This window comes from Pipistrellus hanaki (genome assembly GCF_964339955.1).
Source record: "Pipistrellus hanaki genome assembly, chromosome: 7".
In the NCBI taxonomy this organism is placed as follows: domain Eukaryota; kingdom Metazoa; phylum Chordata; class Mammalia; order Chiroptera; family Vespertilionidae; genus Pipistrellus; species Pipistrellus hanaki.
In genome coordinates, this window is record NC_140509.1 from 41,210,997 (window position 1) to 41,233,590 (window position 22,594).

The 22,594-nt window shown below is 37.2% G+C and overlaps 1 long non-coding RNA gene across 1 annotated transcript in view; it reads right to left on the reverse strand.

Moving 5' to 3' along the window:
- Positions 1 to 5,664, reverse strand: part of LOC311625196 — a 29,238-nt gene extending 23,574 nt beyond the window's left edge. Inside the window, exon 1 of the long non-coding RNA XR_014795452.1 lies at positions 5,595 to 5,664. This is a non-coding gene — a long non-coding RNA (uncharacterized lncRNA). The remainder of the gene's footprint in view (positions 1 to 5,594) is intronic.
- Between the last annotated feature and the right edge of the window lie 16,930 nt (positions 5,665 to 22,594).

Genomic DNA, 22,594 nt, shown 5'->3' on the forward strand with positions numbered 1-22,594 from the left:
ATTGGCTTACGTGGATCACTAATTTCCTCCCTTCTTGAAAGGGAGCCATCACTAGAGTCTACTAAATTGTACGAGAAAGTGTGTCATACAATACAAGTACTACTACAATAAGCTCTGATAAGAAGATTAAGAATCTAGGCCGGCCGGTGTAGCTCAGTGGTTGGTCGTTGACCTATACACCAGGAGGCCACAATTTGATTACTGGTCAGGGCACATGCCTGGGTTGTGGGCTCATCCTTCAGTAGGGGACATACAGGAAGCAGCTGATTAATGATTTTCTCTCATCATTGATGTTTCTATCTCTCCCTCTCCCTTTCTCTCTGAAATTAATTAATAAATATATATATTAAAAGCATATAACTGATAAGCTGAAGGATCTCAAGGTTAGGAACCGAAATACCACAAAGAAAGGAGGATCACAGAAGGGCTATGTGTTGAGAAGACAAGCACAGTTGAAAGCTCCCCGATTCATTTTCCCACTCCTAAAAGGACAGCAAATCAGAAATACTCGAGCCACCAAACAGGAGATGATACCGAAGCAATTTTGCAATCTTAATTACAGCGAATTCTTTCCTTTTTTGCCTTACATCCCTCTGTGGATGAGTCAATGCTTCGTTTTCCTTTTAAATTCAGTAGGAAATTTATGGTTGAGCTAGATAAGAAAAATGTGCAGTTTTTGTCTGCACTGGTGCTTGCAGTGCTGGGGAGAGTGCGTATATGTCAGGAACTATTCCTGAGCAAATTGTGAGGTAACCCTTCGCAATGGCCTCTTTACTATCCCTTTTGAAGCTCCTCCTAATGGAATGCTCAGATGTCCCACCTCCCCCACCCTCATCCCCAGCTAGGGAACCAATTCTGAATCCTCACCTGCTGAGGTGTTAATTCTACCAAGCTGTCAGAGTGGAGCATGGCATTTTGGCCTCCAAACCTTGGCTCAACTCTCTCTCTATCTAGAATTCCCTCCCACCCTTCTCCATCTGTTTAATTTCACCTTTTGTTAAAACCACACATATTGGCCAGGGCTCTTGATTATAACTAACTAAATTCATTCTCAAGCCAGCTTAGGCCAAAAGGACATTTAAAAAAAAACAAAACAAAAAAAAAAAAACTTTATTTCTATTGTTGACACCTCCATCCAGCCCTCACCCTCCTCACCAGCCTCTGATCATCACTACAACAAAATGCTAATTCACACCCAGCATGATGGTTAAAATTACCAAGAGTTCATAAACATAAGGAGTGACTGAAAATCTCATACACTACTTCTGGGAATATAAGTTGGTGTCAACATTTGAGAACATTCCCAAGGCTGAACATATGAATATCCTATGACCCAGCAATTGCACACGTTAGAATACAGCCGGCCAAAATGCATACATATTTAATCCAAAAGACATGCGCAGAAATGTACCTGGCTACTCTATTTGTAATAGCCCCAGCTGGACATAAACCTAGTGTCCATTAATAATGGTGGTAGCCAGGCTGGTGTAGCTCAGTGGTTGAGCATTGATCTATGAACCAGGAAGCCATGATTTGATTTCTGATCTGGGCACATGTCAGGGCTACTGGCTCAATTCCCAGTAGGGGCCATGCAGAGGCAGCCTATCCATGATTCTCTCTCATCATTTCTATCTCTCCCTCTCCTTGAAATCAATAAAAATATATTTTAAAAATAATGGTGGTATAGTCATATAATGAGATATTGTATAATAATTAAAGCAAACAAACTGCTAAGAGTAACATGGATGAACTTCACGAACACAATACTGCATCTAAGAAGCGGAGAGGGAAGGGGTGGGGAATGGTGAGTGGGAAGAGATTTACCAAAGAATTCATATGCATTGTCCATGGACATAGACAGGGTGATGAAGGAAGGCCTGGGGCAGGGCAGGAATGGGTGGAGGCTGCAATAGGAGGAAAAAAAGGAAGACATCTGTGATACTTTTAACAATAAAGATTTATTTAAAAGAATCCTAAACAAAAGAATGCATGGTATGTGATTTATTCACATCAAGTTCAAATGTAGTCAAAGCTAATGGGTAGTCACCCCAATGAATTTGATTAATTTAAAAAAAATAAACTATTTAAAAAACACACTCAGACACAACTTAAGGGATCTTATAGAAGTCATGACAGTGATTATCCAGGGGAGGAAACTGGTAGTTCGGGGAGAGGGTACATGGGCTGCTGATATTTCTCCTTTCTGTCCTGCTTTGTGGTTACTCAAATGGGTCACTTCATGAAAAGTTAATTAAATTATACACTTATAATTGGTGTGCTTTGTTATATACAGCAATAAAAAATTACTTCAAATCAGCTCATGGAACATTATAATTATTGATTTTAAAGAGAAAATGGTGATGTATATGTAAAAAACGTCAAATCTTCCTGTGTATTAGAAATACTTAAGAATTACTTTAGAAATAATTGCTATAGAGTTAATTTAAATATTACTTTTTTTGTGTGTTGTTTTCTATTCTCGATGATCAAGAGTCCATTTCTTATTTTAAAAGGAAATTTAAAAGATTTTAAATACAAGAATGCCTCTTCAGGCTTGACCCATCAGGTGGTTGGGCCAGGAAGGCCGGAGGAACAGACGGATCCGGAAAAGAAGGTGCTTCTAAAAAAGTTACTGAAGTGAGCAGGAGTGCTTCATGGGCAAATAAAAAAATGAATCAGACTAGACAAGATTAAAACATTGTACCTCATGTTAAACTCAGTGAAAAATAGTAACATTTCATATTTCAGGGGCCCTTTATACCTTCAATGTACTTTCATGTCTATTTTCTGGCTTTAGCCTCACAAAATTCTATAAAATAACTGGAGCAATGGCTATTATCATCATTTTATGAATAAGGAGTGAGTGCTATAGAGAAAATAACATACTAAAACCCGGAACTTGGTAAGTGACTATTTGAGGGAAAATTCAGTGACCCAGAAATTCTCATCCCAGTTAGGTTGTCTTTTATGAAGAATGGCAATAGATACTTTTATATATGCAAAGACACCCAAAATATATCCATCCTTCAAGTAACCATTCCCCCAAATTACTCAAACACCAATTCTATACAAAAAAAGCAGTAAGTAATAATTAGAAAGCAATAAATAGTAACTGAGACTTTAGGAGTTAAAAAGTAAGCATGTGAAAAGATATGCATCAGCATTAAAACCAAATGAATGTGGAGTTAAATATAAGTAACTATCATAAATATTATCAAACTGACTCTAGAAAATAAAAAAATTCTGAAGTATTGTAGTTCTAAGTATATAATAGTCTGAGTCCATAGCCATTAATGTAGTTAATACTGGCCTTTGTTTGACATATCAAGAAATCAAAATGTATTCCTTAACTTTTTTAAAAATTTATGTTTATTGTTGAAAATATTACAGATGTCTCCCTTTCCCCTCACTTATTCTCTCCACCCCACTACCACGCCCCTTCCTCCCCACACCAGCCCCAGTCTGCACCACACTGTGGTCAGCATCCATGAGTTATGGATTAATAGGTTTTATCAGGCAAAGATAAAGGAATCATAGGGGCAAAATATAAATATCAAACAATAGATATCAAACCAAGAATATTAGATATGGTAAGATATTTATTCTATAACAAAATAACTCCATCATGAATATGCTGTAATTAAGAAATATATAAAATAAAGCCTTTAAAAAAAAAAAGATGGAGAGGCAATTCTAATGAAAGGTTTAATATAGCATTCTCAGTCTCTGACAGGATAAAGCAGAAAATTAAAAAGGACATAAAGCTTTAAATAATTTATGTGCACATATAAGTTCTTTGGTTAATCTCTTCCCCCACCCCCTTCCCTCTGAAATTTGTCAGTCTGTTCCATCCTTCCATGTCTATGAATCTATTTTGTTCATTAGTTTATTTTGTTCATTAGATTCCACATGTAAGTGAGATAATGTGATACTTGTCTTTCTCTGACTGGCTGATTTCACTTAGCATGATACTTTCCAGGTCCCTCCATGCTGTCTTAAAGGGTAAGAGATCTTTCTTTTTTAGAGCTGCATAGTATTCTATTGTTCTGTGTAGATGCACCACAGCTTGTTTATCCACTCATCTACTGATGGGCACTTTGAAAATTAAAGATATGCTTGAAGTGTTTTTTAAACATTTAAAAATGACCAACAGAATTTGAAGCAAGATGTTCTCTTTATTGTATTCTTTACAGAGTAAAGATAGAAAAGACAAATGCAAAAGCAAAAGACACAAGTAAACATAAAGCAAGATGACACGAATCAGAACTAGTGGGTCACATAGATAAATGTAAATGACAAACTTTAAATTAAAAAGAAAAGTTCTAAGATTGGATTAGAAAATAATTTCTAGCCAGATGGTTCTTACAACAACAACAACACTCAGAAATGATGCCGAAACTTAGAAAAAATTAATAGGTTTTATCGGGCAAAGATAAAGGAAACATAGGGGCAAAATATAAATATCAAACAGTAGATATCAAGCCAAGAACATTAGATATGATAAAAGAAAGTTATTCTATAACAAAGTAACTCCATCATGAATATGCTGTAATTAAGAAAATGTATAAAATGAATCAAAAAAATATATAACCGAAACCGGTTTGGCTCAATGGATAGAGCATTGGCCTGCGGACTGAAAGATCCTGGGTTCAATTCCGGTCAAGGGCATGTACCTTGGTTGCGGGCACATCCCCAGTAGGGGGTGTGCAAGAGGCAGCTGATCGGTGATTCTCTCTCATCGATGTTTCTAACTCTCTATCCCTCTCTCTTCCTCTCTGTAAAAATCAGTAAAATATATTTTAAAAATAAATTAAATTAAATTAAAATTAAAATAAGAAATATATAAAATAAAGCCTTAAAAAAAAAAAGATGGAGAGGCAATTCTAATGAAAGGTTTAATATAGCCTTCTCAGTCTCTGACAGGCTAAAGCAGAAAATTAAAAAGGACATGAAGCTTTAAATACTTTATACTAACCCTGAATGAATAGATATATAACACTTGTTCCCCTTCAGTGAATATACTTGTTTTAAATTGTGGCTGGATCATTTAGAAAAATTGAGTAGGACAACAACTTTTGAATTCAAAAAGTAGACATTCGGTGACCCACATACACAGGAAGTCAGGGCAGCACGTCACCAGCCGGTAACAAATGCTTAAGCCCCAAATCTCAAACAACTTGAACATTTAAAAAAAACAAAAACAAAAACAAAACTCTGACCTAAATAAGTATTGGGTCAATGAGGACATCAAATTAAAATCACAGACTCTTCTTAAAATAATGCAATTGAAAACATTACCTTTTAGAATTTAGGAGATAGGGACCAAAGCTCAATTTATTATTTTTAAAAATTAAATTAAAAGCAATTTTTGCTATATTCTTTATCTCTTAAAAAATCTGGGTCTCTCTGATTATGTTCTTCTAACTGATGAGTTTAAACTTAATCATCTAATTGTCGTTAATGAAAGATGAAAAAGGGAGACTACATGCTCTCCGTGTCTCTGGCCCAGAAACTGACCTGAGGAACCAACTGGAAGTCGGCAGTTGGGCTGTAAAATAGGGGTCCCTCCTGTAAAATTTCGGAGTGGCACCTACCTATCCAGAAATGATGCTCCTGAGAGCCATTGTCAGGGTGATGGCAGGTAGGATAGGAGAAGGAGAATATTGTCCAGCTGAGGTCTGTTTAATGCCATTGGTACCAGATTAACCTGAGAAGCAGGGCTGCCTGGGCAGCGATAGTGTACATGGGGAAGAGAGGAAAGATAGAGCGTCCAGCTGGATGGCTCTGATAACTGGGGGAATCAACTGTGGTGTGTGGCCACCCGTTGACAGACATAACAGTCCTGTAATGAAATTCACTAAGTACAATGATAAGCAAGTTTCATCCGCTCCATTTCAAAAGAAGAGTTAAGAAATCTGAATCCAAGGGGCTCTTTTACACTCCAGTGAAGGCAATAATGTCAGTATCAGGGCCAATTTTTCTCCGTACAATTTAGAATGTGAAAATGCTTCTGCTTCCAGAATAGCTAATATCTCCGGGCTAGCTTAAAGTCCACAAGCACAAGTCACTGGGTCCTATTTTCACAGTGATCACAGCAAGTGGGCCTCTCACTCCAAAAGTCTCCCAGCATCTCTCCAAGGGACAGCTCAGCATTATTTCCTGGTGTTACTGAAAAATATGCAGAGTAGAAAAGAGTCTGATGTTACCATTGGTAAATAGTGTGACATTATCCCTTTTTATCCTTGATTTTTATGGTTAATATAGGTTGTGAATTGTACCGTTTCATTATCTACCTTTAAGATAAGTGTTCTAAGACATTTATACTATTTTGCTAAGGCCACTGAGACTAAAAACCCACATTTTTTAAGTGATCAACTGGAATCAGGGGTTTGAGTTTGACCTTGGAGTAGTGTTTCTTCCAAGCAAAGTCAACTGGCTAGTGTAGAAACTAAATGACAACTTTGAGCCCATGGATTTCTACACTTGTCTACTGACTTGTAATTTTTTTCATTGCTTTTTCCATTACACTTGGAATCCTATAGAAAAATGATTTATGGCTCATTAAACTGGAAATTGTAAAATTATATTATAGCTAAGGTAGCTATGGCCCAGTCTAAGTTTTAAAATATCTTCATATAGTGCATGGCATTGTGAGAAAATATAATTGTCATGAAAAAGGAAGGAGTTCTTAAAGACAGCCACACTATCTAGTGAGAGCCATGTAGACCTCTGTAACTTACATGTATGAACTGTGCTAGACTCCTGGGATGTATTTGCAAAAGTGACTTTATTTTTATCTTCTGTTGTCACTTTAAACTTGCTCTCTAGAGAATTTTCCTTTCCATTTCCCTTGGTGATCATTGGGACTGGCCCCGTTATTTTTCTGTTCACATTTTTAGCAGTTTCATTAAAGTATAATAAAGTGTAAAAGGCCCATTGTGAGAGCACAATTCAGTGATACTGTCAGTAAATTTTAGTGAGCTGTACATCCATCAGCACAGCGCAGTTTTAGGATATTTCCATGACTCCCACTGAATCTCTTAAAGCCCATTTGGACTGAATTCCTGATCCTTCTTCATCCCAGGAACCATTGATCTACTTTCTGTCTCTATAGATGTTCCTTTTCTGGACACTTCCTATAAATGGAATCATACAATTTTGTTGTCTTTTGTGCCTGGTTTGTTTTACTTGCCACAAATGCTTGTGAAGTTCATTCATGTTGTACGTGTATACTTATTTCATTGCTTTTTATTACTAAACAGTATCCGATTCCATGGGTGGCCACAGTTTTGTTTATTCATTCACCAATCAATGGATATTTAGGTTGTTTCCACTTGGGACTATTGCAAATAATGATGTTATGAATATTCATGTATAAGTCTTTGTGCATCATTAATTGACCATAAATATAAAGGTTAGTTTTTGGATTCTCAATTTTATCTCTTTCATTTATATACCTATCCTTATACCCACACCAAACTTTCATGATTACTGTAGCTTTATATTAAGTTTAAAATTGGATAACATAAGTCCTATAACTTTATTCTGTTCTAAAATGGTTTTGTCTAATCTAATCCTTTATATTTCCATATAAACTATTGGATCAATATGTCAGTCAGAGTTCAACCAAGGAAGCAAAACTGGTAGGGGATATTTAAAGAGATTTATTACAATAAATTGGCTTATGGGATTGTAAGGGCTGACTAAGCAAATCTGAAAGCCATAGGTGGGCAGGCAGGAAGATCAGCCTAGAATAACTCATGGGCATGAGCTGAAGTTGCTGTTTGCAGATAGAACTTTTTTATTTTTCTCAGGGAAACCTCTGCCCTGATATTAAGACCTTCCAATCAATTAAATCAAAAGTATCCACCATGGCCTCTATTACTTACAGTCAAATGATTAAGACTTTCATTACATCTGCAAATTTCCTTCACAACAATATCTAAATTAGTGCTTTATGAAATAGCTGACAACTAAAGACTAGTCAAGTTGACACAGCAAAAAATGTTGCAATCAAGTTTTCAATTTCTACAATAAAAGCCTGATAGGATTTTGAAAGTGACTGTTTCCCGATAGATCGCCTTGGAAAGAACATCCATCTTAACAATATTGAGTCTTCCAAACACAAACCTGAAATATTTCTCCATGTATTTCTGTCTTTATACATTTATCTTAGCCATGTTTTGCAGTTTTCCATATGGGAAGATTTTTAATTACTAATTAACTTTCTATACTTGTCATAGAGCTATTCAGATTATCCACTTCTTGCATAAATTTAGATTATTTGTTTCTTTCTAGGAGCTTGTCTATTTCACCTAAGTTATCTAGTTTACTGACATTAAATATTTCATAATAATTATTTTAATTTAGGTAGCACCAGTCCTTTCTTTCATTCCTGATTTTGGTGATCTGTGACACTTTCTCTCTTATTTTCTCTGGCACTCTAGCTAAGGGTTTGTCAATAGTGTTCATTTTTAAAAAAAACAACTTTTCATTAAATGTCCTTATTTTTTTTGGTTTCATTTCTGTTTAAGTAATTTCCACTATTCTCTTTGTTATTTGTTTTCTTTTGTTTAGTTTAGCGTACTGTTTTTTTTTTCTTTCTAGTTTTTAAGGTGGATATTTAAAGTTATAAATTTTCTGCTCAGCATTACTTTAGATTATTTTTATACATTTTGTATGTTGTATTTTTGTTTCATTCAGTTAAAAGTATTTTTGCTTTCCTTTTGATTCATTCTTTGGCCCATAGATTATTCAGAAATCTGTTATTTAATTTCCAAAGAGATTGGCTTTTACCAGATATCTTTCTGTTGTGAATCTCAAATTCAATTCTGTTCTGGATCAGCATTTGATCTAATCTAGAGAATGTTGCCTGTGCACTTGAAAAGCATTTGTATTCTGAAGTCCTTGGAATGTTTTATAAATGTCAGGTGAAGTTTCCTGATAGTATTGTTAAAGACATATATTTTTGTTGATTTTCTACCCAGTTGTTCTATCATTTGTTAAGGCTGAGCCATTGAAAACTCCAACTGTTATTGTTAAATTGCCTATTTTTCCTTCCTTAAAATTGTCATTTTTACTTCATGTATTTAAGGCTCCATTGTGAGGTGTGTATATACATTTTTAACTTTTATATATTCTTGATATTATAAACCTCTTATTATTTTGGAATATAACCTTTTTCTTTAATGGTATTTCTTGTCTTAAAGTCAAGTGCTATTTATTATAGCACCTCCAGCTCTCTTATTGTTTTACTATGTATCTTTTTCATCCATTTACCTACAAACTATTTATGTCTTTAAGTCTAAGGTGTGTCTCTTGTAAATAACATGTAGTTAGATCTTGCATTTTGGTCTAGCCTGATAATGTTTGTCTTTTGAGAATGCTGTTCAGTGCATCCACGCTTACCTAATTATTGATATCATTGCATTTTGTAGATAACTTTTGCCATTTGAGTTCTGTTTGTCTCATGTTGTTTTGTTCCTATCCTCTTGGCTAAACTCTTTTGTATTAAATAAAATAAATATTTAAGAGTTCTAATTTAAGAGGAAGATCTTCTGAACATGAAGTTAAGAGTATTAGACATGAATCCAAAAACATAATTTCTAAGAGAAAAAGAATGATAAATTGGATTTCTTCAAAACTTAAATCTTTTGGTCTATAAAATATATTTTAAGAGGATGAAACGATAGGTTACAGACCTGGAGAAAATATTTTCAAACTACATATTTGACAAAGAACTTGTATCTGGAATACATAAAGATATCTCAAAATTCAACAGTGGAAAAAAAACAATCTGGAAAATGGGCAAAAGACATAAACAGATATTTCACACAAAAAAAGATATATAGAGTATAGAAGCACACAAAAATATTTTCTACATCATAAGCTAATAGGGAAATGCAAAGTAAAACCACATACGTGTGTGTGTGTGTGTGTGTGTGTGTGTGTGTACATAACTCAGCAACTCTTAGGCATTTATTTCAGAGAAATGAAAACTTATGTTTATTCAATAACTTGTATTAATGTGTACAGCATCCATGAATATTTATTTGTAATAGCACAATACTGGAAACAACCCAAATGTCTTTCAATGAGTGAATGGTAAAACAAATTCTGGAACAATCATACAATGGAAAATTATTCAGTAATAAAAAGGAACAAACTATTGATATATCCAACAACCTGGATGAATCTTAAGGGCTTAGTGAAAAAAAAGCAATTTCAAAAAGTAATATACTATATAATTCCATTTATATGATATTTCAAAATAGCAAAACTATAGAAATGGAAAACAGATGAATTATTTTTAGGGAGCAAAGGCAGGTGAGGATTGGGTATGACCAAAAAGGAGTGACCAGGCTAGCAGGGGAGGGCAGTTGGGAGCAACCAGGCCTTCAGTGGAGGACAGTTGGGGAGGCCCTGGGCCTTCAGGGGAGGGCAGTTGGGGAGGACTAGACCTATAGGGGTGGGCAATTGTGGGGGGAGATCAGGCCAGGAGGGGAGAGCAGTTAGGGGTGACCAGGCCTGCAGGGAAAGATAGGGGGTGAGCAGGCCTACAGGAGAGGGCAGTTATGGGCAACCAGGCCAGCTGGGGAGGGCAGTTAGAGGTGACCAAGCTGGCAGGGGAGGGCAGTTAGGGGCAATCAGGCTGGCAGGGGAGCAATTAGGCATTGATCAGGCTTGCAGAGGAGTGGTTAGATGGTGATTAGACTGGCAGGCAGAAGCAATTAGGAGCAATCAGGCAGGCAGGTAAGCGGTTGGGAGCCAACCATCCTGGATTGTGAGAGGGATGTCCAACTGCCTGTTTAGGCCCGATCTTACCAGGGCAGTCAGATATCCCTTGAGGGTGTCCTAGATTGGAGAGGGTGCAGGCTGGGCTGAGGGACACCCCCACACACACACTGTGCATGAATTTCATGCACCAGCCCTCTAGTTAAATATATTACTTCTGATATCATTGCATTTGGCCTTAGAAACAAAACCTATGGAGGGTTGAATTGATCTTAGTTGTAACTTTTCTGATTTCAGTTTTCATACCCAATAGAGAAACAAAGCAATATGTTGAATTAACTTTAGTGGACCATATTTTTTTGTTAATCCTTGCCTGAGAATATTTTTTCCATTGATTTTTTTTTTTTTTTTTTTTTTTTTTTAGAGAGAGAGATAGTGAAAGGAAGGGAGGACAGGGGAAGGGGAGAGGGAGAGAAACTTCCATGAGAGAGAGGCATATTGATTGATTGTCTCCCACATGCAGAATCGAACCGCAACCCAGGTACATGCACTTCTTTGGAAATCAAAATCCTGACCCTTCGATGTGTGGGCTGGCACTCTAACCATTGTGCAACACCAGTTGGTGCCAGTGGACCTTTTTTTTTTTTTTTTCACACTCTAAAACATGCTGCCAATCCTAAAATGCATTTCTGGATCATTATAACATCACAGTTTAGCAACCAATTAAATATGCACATACACACGCAAACAAATCAACTTTAACCAGACACACTGGTTACATAAGCATACTAGTAGATTTCTGCAGAGTCTCAAGACTGCATGGAAGCCTGCAGCCTGAGCAACGCTCTAAAATAACGCACTAATAAGCAAGAAAGAAAAGGAGTTACAGTAAATGTTCCCACAGAACTTGAGGAAACTGACAGACAGAATCCTAAATTGGATATGTCACATTTTGGCAATAGCAGCCACTTGTGATTAGTGTGAAACAAGGCGCTAACAGGCTAAAGGGCCCACGAGAAGCCAAAATAAGTGGAAAACAAATGAACCTCTAACAAAGGATGTTACTGAAGACAACTCAATCATTGCAGGCTTCCTTGTACTGTCAGCAATTCCACCACTCCCGGTTCACAGATACGATCTCGTTTTTCAGTCTTTTCCTCACCTTCCCACTGAGCAGTCATTGGGCCCTGCATTTACCCACTCAAGCCCGCCTTCTGCCCCCATCTTGAGGCTCATCTTCTCAAGCCTGGTGTCTCTATGTTCCATCTACTACATCTGATCTCTCCTGTGCAAATCACCAAACCTTCCTCAAATGCCATTTTTACCTCACCACACCTGGGGTCAAGAACTTGCTGCTTTCTCATTGGTTACTTAACTCTTACTCTCAATGTTAGGAGTAAACGCTTTAGCTCAGTTTTAGGAGCAAAAGCAGGAGTGGACCTTTACAATAAGACTTGTGTCAGCTGTGTGGCCACAGGCCACTTCAGCTTTCTCAGAAGGGACAAGCTCACCTCTGTGCGCTCCCCAACTCTGATAATTCCAGCACATTGGAATGTGTTCTGGTATTTCTGGAGACCCAATCAGGGAGAGAAGCAAGATCTCTAGCCAGAGAGAGGGTTCAGGGTCTCAGATTCTCACCACTCGAGGCAAGGTGCAGCTCATGGTGATAGCATAGAAAGGCACAGGCATGGCTCTGACCATCTGAATGAAGAGGGTTTCTCCCACCTCACCCTTGTACTTTAGCTCCAGCATTTAACATAGCAGCAACACAAGTAGTGGGTGTATGTTTTACTGTCTTGGGATGTCTTCAAAAGTGGGCCATCGTATCCTTCTCTATGGCTAGAGAAGCTCTGCATGCAGAAATGAATCCAGTACTGAATGTCTAAGTGTTAACCTTTATATACGACCAAAGCTCCTGTCACAGGTTGAATGGTGCCCAAGTCCTACTCCTCTGTACCTGTACCTATGATTTTATTTGAATATTAGAGGCCCGGTGCACAAATCCGTGCATGGGTGGAGTCTGGCTTGCCCTCCCTGATAAGGGCTGAAAGCTGGCTGGCCCTGCCCCTCGTCAAACTCCTGATGGAGAGGGAAATTTGCATATTAGGCTTTTATTATACAGAATAAGGTCTTTGAAGATGTAATTAAGTTAAGGATCTCCAGGAAGATCAACCTTGATTTAGGATAAATTCCAAATACAATAACTGGTATCTTTATGAGAAAAAATGAGAGGAATATTTGAAGCAACAGATAGAGAATTTGAAGAGAGATGGATTTTATTAGGACTCTCAACAAATCTTGATCTACAGAAGGGTGAACACAGTGTGTGTGGGAAGGGGGAAGGTTATTTCTATCTTTTTGTTTTTATTAAAACTTTTCATTTTACAAGTTACATTATTAGTATAATATCTAGAAGAAATAAAAATACTAATAAGCATAAAAAATGAAAGTAAAAAACACTGATAATCCTACAACCCAAACAACTATTGTCAATATTTTGATGTATAGTATTATTTTAGAAAGAGCTGGACCAATACTCCATATGTTATGTTACTTTATTTTTATAATTTTTAAAAATTCAGATATAATTTGTATACAAAGCACATTAATTATCTACTGCTACATTAAAAAGCACCCCCAAAACCTAAAAGCATAAAAAGCAAAAAGCACTTATTATCTCACACAGTCCCTAGGAGCCAGGAATCTGGGAGTGCTGAGCTCGGAGGGTCTGGCTCAGGGCTTCCCATGAGGCTGCAGTGAAGATGCCAGCCAAGCCACAATCATCTGAAGGCAGGAGCAGCCATTTCGAAGCTCCCTCTCGGGTCGTCAGCAGGCTCCAGCTACTCACTGGTTGTTGATTAGGGGGTTAGTTCCTCTTTACAGGGCTGCCTGAGTATCCTCAAGACTTGGCAGCTGGCTTCCCCAGAGCAAGAGATCCAAGACAGGAAAAACACGAAAGCAAGACTGAAATGGAAGCCACAGTGTTTCTACAACCCAGCCTTAGAAGTTACATATATATCACTTCCACTGTAGTCTAAGGGTCACAGCAACCAACCCAGGTACCACATGATATGTCAAGAAGCAGGAATTATTGGGGGTTTTCTTAGAAACTGACTTCTATAATAAATTGCATGGATTTTGTGTGTGTGTGTGTGTGTGTGTGTTTCATTGGAATTGGTTTCTTTTTTTGTTTGTTTGTTCTTATTTTTTATTTTTATTTTTTTATAAAAAAATTGCATGAACATTCTTATGCAAGTCTTTTTGTGGACATATGTTCTCATTTCAGGTAAAAACTAGAAAATTTAATTGCAGGGTCACAATTTGTTTGGTTTAATTTTATTTTAAAAATTGCCAAACAGTTTTCCAAAATTAGAGTATCATTTTCCACCAGCAACTTATGAGGGTTCGAATTATGCCTGTATTCACCAACATTTAACTTTTTGGTTTTAAACTTTAGCAATCTGATGGGGATGTAGTGATATCTCATTATGGTTTTAATTGGTCATTTTTCTATTGCTGATACTTCGTAATTAATTAATGATCAGAGCTAATGTAATCAGGATGTAGAAGTCCTTTCAAGACAAATACAGGATAATTAAATATATAATTTTCCTAGAAATAGTATAAATAAAATTAATTTACAGAAGAAATTCTTTAAATGTAGCTATTAAAATAATTTTACTCATTATAATTATATTGTGACCTTGTCCCAACTATAAGCTCATTTCTTTTTAATCTTTTGCATAAAACTCAGGTCCTGCTACTTCAGGGTTTGGCACCACATTCAATCTGTCCAGATGGCTTCCTCTTTTACCCTTGCTTTGCCCTGAAAACTTGTCGTTTCTGTACTCTTTTTTTTCTTCTTCATTTTTTATTGTTTGAAGGATTAAAAATAGTAGTACATATGTCTCCTTTTTTTCCCCCTTGACCTTCCCCCAACCTCCCTTACCCATATGCTTTCACCTCCCCCCCTCCCCCCCTCCACGTCTTATATCCATTGGTTATGTTTATATGCATGCATACAAGTCCTTCAGTTGATCTCTTACAGCCCCCCCCCTACCCCCCAACCTCCCTGTTCTTTTAAGTGTGTTTCTTTGCCACTCTCCAGTTGTTCCTTTCAAATTCCCCCTAAAAAATATTTTAACCCACCTAAGTTTGTGATCAGTATAGCTTTACTGGGAACTTTTTGTTATTGAAAAACATAATGGAGAAATAAATATTAAAAAGAAACCCTAAAAAATTTATAAAGAAGAATGTTGTGTCTCTTCTGTTCTTCCTGTTTCTCTTAATCAGTTGAGCATCATTATTTAGAACAGGAAATTTTCCTTTGATCTTAGTACCAGGAATAGTTTGCTTTTGAGCAGTTGGTTTGTTTTTACGTATGGACTTCATGAATCATTTAACCGATCATACTCTCCTATCTGAGCTGGCTGCTAGAAATCTCAGAGTCAGATTTTCAGTCCATCTGTACCAACTGGATTGCGCCTCAAGACATACTTTCTGTCATTAATCCCACTCTTATTTTTCATCGTCTTATTTTTCATGCTCTTCTCTTATTTTCCTACTATTTATTGTCCATTTACCTTGACTTCTTTTTACTTAAAACATTAAAGTTTCTTTAAAAAAAAAAATTAAAGTCCCTGCCCAGCCAGCATTCCTCAGTGGTTGAGCAACGACCTATGAACCAGGAGGTCATGATTTGATTCCCTGCCAGGGCACATGCCCTGGGTTATGGACTCGATCCCCAGTAAGGGGCATGCAGGAGGCAGCCAATCAATAATTCTCTCGCCAAAAGTGGGTTGGCTCAGTGGATAGAGCATCGGCTTGCAGACTGAAAGGTCCCAGGTTCGATTCCGATCAAGGGCAGGTACGGTGGTCGCAGGTACATCCCCAGTGGGGAGTGTGCAATAGGTGGCTGATCGATGTTTCTCTCTCATCAATGTTTCTAACTCTCTATCCCTCTCCCTTCCTCTCTGTAAAAAATCAATAAAATATATTTTTTAATAAAATAAAAATAATTATCTCTCATCATTGATGCTTCTATCTCTTTCCTCTCCGAAATTAATAAAAATACATTTAAAAGTACGTAAATATATATTACATTAAAGTCTTATAGTATATATTTTGAACACTGACTTAACACTTTTTTTCAGAATAAGATGGATTATCTATAAATAAACAGGCAATCTCCTATTTTCTAAGAGGAAAAAATAAAGGAATATTTGCTTAGCCTAATGTCATAATTCGTGTCTCACCCATCTCTTGCATCCCATTTGCAAATAGAGAGGTGAATATCAACAAGTTAATTGAACTGCCCAGATCACAGATTGCATCAGTGACAAGGGTCCGTAAGGAATCTTTGCTCTTCACCCAACACATTGTTTATGAATCTAGCATTCTATCATACTTGCACTTGGGTCATGACTATTTAGGGTAATTACTTTGAAAACTCATTCAAAAACACCAGTCCCTGCCTTTGAGGTCTATGGGTTTTTAAATCTATGGAGAACTGGCCTAAGGTTATTACGAAGTTAATTGTTTTGGATTTTTTTCAAAAGCAGCTATGGTGTAGCAAAAATATAATTGTCTTAACTTTTCCAAAATCTATAACTCTTAGAATAGGAAAAATTACTTTGATTTTCTTGATCCCCACTGCTCAAGAAAAATACAAAGTACTAATGGAAACTACTATCCTATTAATAAAAGTATTAATAAGGTGTATTAAAATATAAAGAGATGCTTAGAAAATTCAGTTAGGCCAAAGATTATTTTGGTTAGTTGTCAAGGGAGATTGAAGAGCATACTGGAGTTAGGATTTAAGAGAAAGGTAGGGCTTAAGTTATTTAAATCAGGTGACAATAAAGGTACAGAACCAGGATTGAAGAGGATATTTTGGCGACAAGAGACAGTAACATTTGGCCAAAGTAGAGGGACCATTTTAGGGATTGTGAGTTTAAATTGTATTATTCACCTTCATATGACAAAAATGAACACCAAGGAAATTTTTCAGTTTCATTCTCAGAGGTGTCTAGACCTAACCATAAGTTTCTCAATAAGACAATAATGGGCTGACATTTTTGTTGTTCAAAACACAGCTGAGAGAAGACTGGGAGACAATAGGAGGGGCTATGTCAGTTAAAAGTGCCCCACAGTTGCTCTTATGAATGGAAAAGAAATATTGAGTTTAAGACACATTGTCTAGAAGAAATAGAACTTAATGATTGCTTAGATAAGAATAAAGTGGAAGTAAAATTATTTTAAGGCCTCAAATGTTGGCAATGAGACAGTTTTAGGATGGTCAGAAAGCATTTGGAGATATGGGCCTAAGCACCCAATAAGAAGTCAAAACTGGAAGAGACAATGTGATAGTTTTAAGTCATTCAATTCAGTAACTCAACTACTGAGTTTCCTGTTAATACATAATCCTATGCCAGTCCTATAGAAGGTAAAGAAGTAAGGTAAGATATGGTACAGAGAGGTGTATCAACAAGACTGAGGAACAGATATAAATCAGGTGCCAAATGAGTATAAAATGGTCTTAAATAGAAGAAATCTCTAGGAAGAAAAAAAAAAAAAAACCAGAGTGAAAGGTAACTTTAGGATGGAACAAATATTAAAATATTTACAAATCATATATTTGATAAGGGGTTTATCCAGTGTATAAAAAGAACTATAGTTCAGCAATAACAACAAAACAAATAACTCGATTTAAAACCAGCAAAGAATTTGAACAAATATTTCTCTAAAGAAGAGATATGAAAGACCAAGAAGCATAAGAAAAGTTGCTCAACATCACTGATCTTCAGGGAAATGCAAGTCAAAACCACAATGAGATATTACTTTACACTCATTAGGATGGCCACTATTTAAAATAATAATAATAATAATAATAATAATAATAATAATAAGTGTTTGGTGAGAATGCAGATAAATTGGTACCCTTGTGTATTGTTGGTGCAAATACAAAATGGTACAGCTGCATGGAAAACTGTAGTCAGATTTCTCAAAAAAATTAGCATATAATCTAGCAATCCCACTTCTGTGTATATATCCAAAAGAACTGAAAATAGGATTTCAAAGAGAAATTTGCACACCCGTATTTATTACAGCGTTATCCACAATAATCAAGAGATGGAAGCAATGTAAATGTCCATTAGCAGATGAATGAATAAAGAAAATGTGATACATACACACACCTACACACAATGGAATAATATTCAGCCTTAGTAAAGATGGAAACCTTGTCACATGCTGCAACACGGATGAAATTTGAAGACATTATGCTAAGTGAAATAAGCTCGTTACAAAAAGACAAATACTGCGTGAATTCCACTTACATGAGGCATATAAAGTAGTCCAACTCACAGAAACAGAAAGTACAATCATGGTTGTCAGGGGCTGGGTACGGGGGTGGGAAGAGAACTTAGTTGTTCAATATGTATAGAGTTTCAGCTTTGCAAGATGAAAAAAGCTCTAGAGATCAGTTTCACAAGAAGTTCATATAGTTAACATACTAAAGTGTGCACTTAAAAAATGGTTAAAATTAGGTTATCTGTTTTGATTACAATAAAAAAAGAATATAAGGAATCTCTGAGAATGTGAGCACTGAAAAGGAAGTTTCTCGAAGAAGACAGAATAAGAGTAGTAAGAGACTGAATACAGAAGCTGAAAGAAAGAATGTGCTATAGAAAGAACCAGATGCAACAGAGAGATTAACAAGACATCAAGGAAACAGAGAAATCATTATACACCTTAAATGGGGCATTTTCAACATTCGTTAATTGATTCAATCACAGAGATTTATTGAGCTCCAACTGTTCTAATAGGAAAAAGGGGGGACAAAGTCTTTTTCACTGTGTTTGCAGAAAAAACAATAAATATACATCAGAGAGTGATAACTGCTATGAAGAAAAATAAGAAATCTAAAGAGCCTGGTTTGGGGCGCGGGGTGGGGTGGGGGGACAGGACTCTATTTTGCTATTTTGTTGTGTGTGTTTTTTTAAATAGAGTGACCAAGGGGTCATCTAATCAGACACCTGAAGGAAGTCTTATGAATATGTGGGGGGAGAACATCAGGGCAGAAGGGAGGGCAAATGCCAGTGTCTGAAACAGGAATACATTGGGCTTGAGAAGCAGTAAGAAGGCCAGTGTGGCTGAAGCAGTTTGGGAAAGAAATATCAATATGAGATGAGCTCTCAGACGTGGCCGGGTAGCGGTGGCACTGAGGATTAGAAGCAGGGAGGGTATGAAGTTTACAACAATTGACAGAGTTTGCTAGTGAAAAAGGAGAGATAAAATGAACTGAATTGAATGACTCATTGGCATCACGGGAGGTTTTCATTGTTTTAAGAAGAGTGATATGGGGGGAGGGAGAGAGGAAGAGATAGAGGAAGTTATGACATGGGAGGGAATTATTATAGATGCAAAATACCTTCAAGAAAAAGAAAAGAAATTAAATCCAAAATAGAGTTCAAGATATTATATTATGGTAAAGGAAGAAATCCTCTGTCCAGAGATCCTGGGGAAAGATGCAAGAATAAACCTGTAGCCACTGAAACCTGCTCTCAGCACCTACTTCTGTACAGCCAACCCAACAAATATAAATATGGACTCAGACAGTATAAATTTGACTCAACAGGAGACAGATGGTCCTTGAAGTCTGTAGGCATAGAAAGATATTTGAGGTGATTCATTAGAACCAAGTAAAGGAAGCTTTTGGTTGTTGACTTAATAAATAACTAGGTATCTTTTTTAAAAAAATATGTTTTTTCAATGATTTCAGAGAGAAAGAGAGAGGGAGAGAGAGATAGAAACATCAATAATAAGTCCCACACTGGGGATCAAGCCCAAAACCCAGGCATATGCCCTGACTGTGATTTCCTGGTTCATAGGCTGACGCTCAACCACTGAGCCACACCAGCCAAGCTTAAGTTTTCTTTTGACGTATGTGGTCTATTGTAAACAGTGTATGGCTGAACTGTTTTTTAATACAGCCTGGTCATCCTTATATTTTACCTTTAGAGTTTAGCTCATTTACCTTTATTGTGACTAATAATACAAAATCTATACATATAAAGAGGTAATATGCTAATTGTCCATTATGGTGTCCCAGTAATGACCAATTTGCATATTGATAGACCAGCAGGAGGCTGCCTGCGCAGCAGGGGGCAGGCGCCAGAACCAAGTTCCTGGGGGTCTGAGGAGAGCGCCTGACAGGAGCCTGGACTGCAAAGAAGGAAGAGGAAGGGCCACCGGGAGCTCTTCCAACCCCCCTGCATGGACACCCTGCCCCTACCCCACATCCCTGAGGAGACAGGGAGGCTGACCAGATGGAGAGAAGACCCAGCCTCGGGGGTAGCTACAGCCCGCACCTCTGACTCTTGATCTCTTCCCCTACCTCCCCCACCAGTATGCCCACAACAATAGCACGCAGTCAGCACCCCAGATGCACCTGGGGCCCAGGGCCCTCAGCTGCCGCCCTCCTCCCCTAATCAGCATCTGCTACCTGCGAGGGTACCTATGAGCTTAAAAATAACAATCCCTTCCCATTTGGACATCACTTCACTTACTTCATGAAACATTTTTAGGTTTATTAGCTCAGAACCTCCTCATGACAACCCAGTGAGGCAGGCAGAGAAGAGATTGCAATTTCCATGGTATATGCCTATGTATTCAGAAATGAAGCTCAGAGAGGGAAAAGTGTCAAGCCCAGTGGTTCCCAAGGTGGTGGTGGGGGAAGGCAATTTGATTTTAATTGGGAGCAACTTGAGAATGAGATAACAGTGAATTATTTGCGTTTGTTAATAGTTCTAGGGGGCCTCATCTACAGCATATCCTATATAATAAAAGGCTAAGATGCAAATGACCAAATGGTCACTATGATACACACTGATCCCCAGGGGGTAGACACTCAATGTAGGAGCTTCCCCTGGTAGTCAGTGTGCTCCCACAGGAGGAGCACCGCTCTGCCAGAAGCTGGGCTCATGGTTAGCGAGCACAGCGGCAGTGGTGGGAGCCTCTCCCACCTCCGTGACAATGTTAAGGATGTCCGACTGATGGCTTAGGCCTACTAAGCTATCAGTTGGACATCCCCCCAGGGCTCCCGGGCTATGAGAGGATGCAGGCCAGGGTCCCTCAAGTGCACAAATTTTGTGCACCGGGCATCTAGTATATTAGGTATTATGCTCTTATATTATTAATCAATATATATAAAGATATTTATTATGAGAAATAGGCTCACTTGATTATGGAGGCTATAAAGTCTCACAACATGTCATCTGTAAGATGGATACTCAGTATAGTAGATGGTGTAATTTACTCCAGGTTCGAAGGCCTTAGAACCAGGGTAAGTCTCAGTCAATGGCAGAAGACCAATGTCCCAGCTCAGTCAGACAGAAGAGTCAATTCTACCTTCCTCTGACTTTTTATTCCATTCAGACATTTACTTGATTAGATAATAGTCACCCACATAGAAGAAAGCAATCTGCTTTACCAATTCAAATGTTAATCTCATCCAGAAACAGTATCACAGATACATTTGGAAATAATGTTTAGCCAAAATCTGGGCACGCCATGGCCCAGGCAAGTTGCTAAGAAGAAAAACAAAAGTTTATCATCACACCTGCTCATGTCAATAATCCATTCCTAAAACATCAGGTATTTTGCTTGAAAACATTGAGTCTATTTTCTGTTATTTTAAATGAGAAAAATGTATAATGCATTATATGTTAACCTTATCTCTCAACCAATTTTCTTAAGTAAAATAATTAAATAAAAAAAACTATCATATTGGGGTATACAATACTTGAAACATTATTTTATGGTTACGAAACATGAAAGTCTGAATGCATACCATGAACATGATGTTTGGAATATGGCAAAGCAAATAACAGCCAAAAAAAAAAAAAAAGAAAGAAAGAAAGAAAGAAAGAAAGAAAAAAAGAAAGAAAGAAAAAAAGAAAGAAAGAAAGAAAAAAAGAAAGAAAGAAAGAAAGAAAGAAAGAAAGAAAGAAAGAAAGAAAGAAAGAAAGAAAGAAAAATACATTTGTTAGAAAAAAAATTCAGTGAAATATTTCCAATAAAAACAAGACTATTACCTGCAATAAGCTGTAACTCATCGAGTGAGGAGAAAACTTGATGCTTGAAGAAAACTGAGGAAGGAGCAGGACTGTGGCATAATTCTTTATCACTGGTTGTAGAAAGAACTAATGTAGACGAGTGAGCAGAAAACAGTAATTTGAAGCCAACTATCCACATCAGAAGCTGATGGAAATTCTTTATCCATTGGCCCTTCTGAAGAAGCTCCTGAACAAGAAAGCCAGGACACAGTGTCAAAGGAGGTGACCAACAGTGAGGATGAGAAACTTGTAAAATGGAGCTTTGTTTAAATTTCCGATTGTTTTCTCCTTTCAACACAAGTTTCTTCAGTGCATTTTTAGAGTGTGTGTGCGTGTGCGTGTGCACGTGTGCGTGTGTGTGTGTGTGTGTGTGTGTGTGCAACTCATTCATCACTCGTCAAAAATGAGGGCTAAGTAATAGAAGGGCCTTTCAGAAATGTGTTTCAGGACAAGCACACAATGGCAAAGTGTGGTTCCCACTGAGGGTAATGCTAAAATGTTCCGCTCAGGGCCAGCATCCCTTTTGTGGAACTCTGCACGCTTTTCCAAAAATCTTCCTGTGATTTTGATGACTTATCCACTGTATGTGAAATGTGACTTGAGAGCCCTCCGGCACATCATTCTGTTAAAAATGCATTGAGTATTTATAATGTAATTAGACACTGTTCCTATATAATCACTAGCTGATACAAAATATAGAGAGAGATACATGAATTCTATAATACTTGGTTATTAAAAGCAAG